Source organism: Solanum tuberosum, unplaced genomic scaffold, assembly GCF_000226075.1.
Source record: "Solanum tuberosum cultivar DM 1-3 516 R44 unplaced genomic scaffold, SolTub_3.0 scf00193, whole genome shotgun sequence".
Classification (NCBI taxonomy): domain Eukaryota; kingdom Viridiplantae; phylum Streptophyta; class Magnoliopsida; order Solanales; family Solanaceae; genus Solanum; species Solanum tuberosum.
In genome coordinates, this window is record NW_006239118.1 from 960,270 (window position 1) to 963,975 (window position 3,706).

Genomic DNA, 3,706 nt, shown 5'->3' on the forward strand with positions numbered 1-3,706 from the left:
AAAAGAGAAAATGGAAAGTGGAAGAACCAATGAAAATGGGGGAACCAATTTTGGAGGGAAAATGAAAAGTCATTGCAAAAGTGCAAATGAATAGTCATTTTTACCATATCGGTAGAAGAGAGGAAATTGTTGTCCTTATATTAGGAAACACTTCCTTTTGTTCTTAAAAGGTTAAAAAGAAAGTGCCCCCTCGCGCCGTCGTCATCGCTCGCTCGACCTCGGCCTCGGCTTCGGATTCGGCTTTGGATTTGGATGTGATTGATTGATAATATTTTTGGACAAAATTTATTTAATCAATCTTGTTAAATCATTTCCTTTCTCTTATAAATTAATTCAGAATGTTGGTTAACTAACAGAATTAATCCTTCCGAAAAATCGTTACTTTTCCCAAAGGACACAATGTTCTGGAAAAAAAAACGGGTCTTTCTGAACAGACGCGTTCCTTGCTGCATATGGCTATAAATAAGAGATCTTTTTCGTTTTTTCAAACACTGAAAATTTTTCCTCTCTGCATACATTTTCTCTCATAAATAAAATTGTCGATCGACTGAGTCTGTGTGTGCTCTTGTTGCTGTTCTTGCGTTCGCTGAAGTTATTGAAGTTTGAGGTACCGCTACTTCTTTAACAGGTTAATCCGTTTTATCTTGGGAGAAATTAATCTGCAACCTCGGGTACAGTGAGGGGATTAAATTTCTTAAGGAAACACAGTGGTTTCTGTGGACTCGGATTAAAATTCCTTCTGTCTATTTAAATTTTTTTTGTTTCTGTATTTTTTACTAACCTGAATACAGGAGATAACATTTTTGCCTCCTACAAGTTCTACTACTGCTACTACTACTGTTTGCCTAATCCGAATCCTAATACTCCTATTACTACTCCTACTCCTACCTCCCGCTCCCGCTCCTACTCGTACTCCTACTCATAAGCCTGCCCTGCACCTGCTATCTCCTACCTCCAAAAGCTCATGCTATTGCTATTGCTACTGTCCCTTACTACCTCCTACAACTCATGCTAATGCTCCTGCTACTGCCCCTTACTATTTTTGCCTCCTACAAGTTCTACTACTGCTACTACTACTATTTGCCTAATCCGAATCCTAATACTCCTACTACTACTCCTACTCCTGCCTCCCGCTCCCGCTCCCACTCCTACTCCTACTCCTAAGCCTGCCCTGCTCCTGCTATCTCCTATCTCCTACAGCTCCAACTACTGCTACTGTCCCCTGCTACTGCTACTAGCTACCTTCTACAATAACTGCTACTACTATTGCTACTGCCCCAGCTACTTCTACCTGCTACCTCCTACAACTCCTGCCACAGCTACTTTCCCCTGCTACCAACTACAGCTCCTGCCACTGCTATTGCTACTGTCCCCTACTACCACCAACAGTTCCTACTACTGCTACTGTCCTTTGCTAGTGCTACCTGCTACCACCTACAGCTCCTGCTACTGTTAGTATCCCTACCTCCTACAGCTCCTGCTACTGCTACTGTCCCCTGCTACCATCTAAAGCTCCTTCTACTGCTACTGTCCCCTGCTACTATCTAAAGCTCCTTCTACTGCTACTGCTACCTCCTACAACTCCTGCTACTGCTACTGTCCCTTGCTAGCTCCTATAACTTCTGCTAACAGCTCTTGCTACTGCTACCACCTACTATTATTGTCCCTACTACTGCACCTACTACTACTGCCCCCTGCTTTTGCTACCTCCTACAACTCCTGCTACTGCTACTGCAATTGTCCCCTGCTTACCTCCTATAGCTCCTGCTAATGTCCCCTACTACTGCTACCTCCTACAACTCCCGCTACTGCTACTACTACTTTTTGCCTAATCCTAATTTTAATCTCTCTCCTACTACTACTCCTACCTCCCGCTACTGCTCGTAGTCTTACTCCTACTGATAAGCCTGCTAGCTAGCTCCAGCTACTGTTGCTACTACTACTATTGCTACTATCCCTTGCTACCTCCTATTGCTCCTGCTTCTACTACTGCTATTGTCCCCTACTACCACCTAAAGATCCTACTACTGCTACTACTTCTGCTCCCTGCTAGTGTTATCTGCTACCTCCTACAACTCCTACTACTGCTACTGTCCCTTGCTACCTCTTCCCACTTTTGCTAACAGCTCCTGCTATTGCTATTCTCCATGCTACTGGTACCTGCCACCTGCTACCACCTACTGTTACCGTCCCCTGCTACTGCCACCTCTTACTGCTACCGTTCCTTGCTACTGCTTAATTCTAATCCTAATCCTACCTCTTAATACTAATCCTACCTCCTGATCCTACTTCCTAATTCTACCTCCTAATCCTAATACTACCTCCTACTCCTAATCATAATCCTACTTCCTAATCATAATCCTAATCCTAATCATAATCATAATCATAATCCTACTCCTAATCCTACCTCCTAATCCTATCTCCTACTCTACTCCTAATCCTAATCCTACCTCTTAATCCTAATCCTAATCTTAATCCTAATACTAGTCCTAATCTTAATCCTACCTCCTAATCCTAAATCCTACATCATAATCCTAAAGCCTAACTCTAATCTTAATCCTAATCGTACCTCCTAAAATCCTAATCGTACCTCCTAATATTAATCCTAATCCTAATTCTAATCCTAATCCTAATCCTACCTCCTAATCCTAATTCTATTCCTAATCCTACATCCTAATCCTAATCCTAATTCCTGCTTACTCCTACTCCTACCTCCTATCTCTACTTAGCGTGTGTTGTCACTTAATCAACTTATTTTTCCTACTTCTAGAAAAGTTATTTTTCTTTATTTTTAAGGAAAATGTTTTCCAAAAACATTTGACTAATCAAACATGAAAAAACTAGAAACCATATTCCATACCAAAGACACTCATCCAAAAAAAAATGGTAATCTATAGCAAAGTTAATCATAAAGATAAAATATACATGAATAAGAAACCTTCATCACCTGTTTTCACTTGAGGCCAAGTGATCAAGAAAGTCATTTAGTTCTTTAATTGTTAGCCCAGCAGAAGTCGTTCCCTGTCTGCGGTGGAGGACCTATTCACAAGCAGTATTCCAATATAAGTTATTAATCCATATATATGTATAACACTGGTTTTTTGAACAAGAGGAAAAGTACCAGAAACATCAACATAACAATCTCAGAGGAAACACAATAAAGTTGTAACTTAGCTAGTCATGAGAAAGGAAATAATGATGTAGTTATTAAGGTGCTGATTGTTGGACACATTCAATTGCAAAAATAAGAATATTTATCAGTTCCAAAAATAAGAATATTTATGAATAATGGAGCTAACATTAAATCGTAATTCCTCGAGTTTCTAGCAAAGATCTTACAGACAATCAATCTTGAACAAGAAGGGAATGTTATGAATTGAACCACCAGCATAAATGAAAGCAGAGAAATAAAAATGGGGAAAATATGTTATAGTTGTATGAATCTAAAGTCAATAATTATTTTTAAATGTTAAAAGGACTTAAAGCGACAAACTCCTTAGAGCTTAAAGTGTGCACTTTTTTCAGATATGGGGTATCAATGTATATGAATTTAGAATTACAATAATTAAATTCCAATTAAACAACTGATTTCAACACCCATTATTCGATAATATTGATATCACTCTAGCTTTTCAAATTTGAGATTCAAAGAATAATATTTTGCATCTTTTTTAGTTTGCAAGTCATTAGTTGAATGGCACATTAA

General features: G+C 39.2%; 1 long non-coding RNA gene across 1 annotated transcript in view; it reads right to left on the reverse strand.

Moving 5' to 3' along the window:
• The window catches only part of LOC107062053 (uncharacterized), an 11,026-nt gene extending 7,955 nt beyond the window's left edge, over window positions 1–3,071 (reverse strand). The window contains exon 1 of the long non-coding RNA XR_001474399.1: window positions 2,948–3,071. This is a non-coding gene — a long non-coding RNA (uncharacterized lncRNA). The remainder of the gene's footprint in view (window positions 1–2,947) is intronic.
• Between the last annotated feature and the right edge of the window lie 635 nt (window positions 3,072–3,706).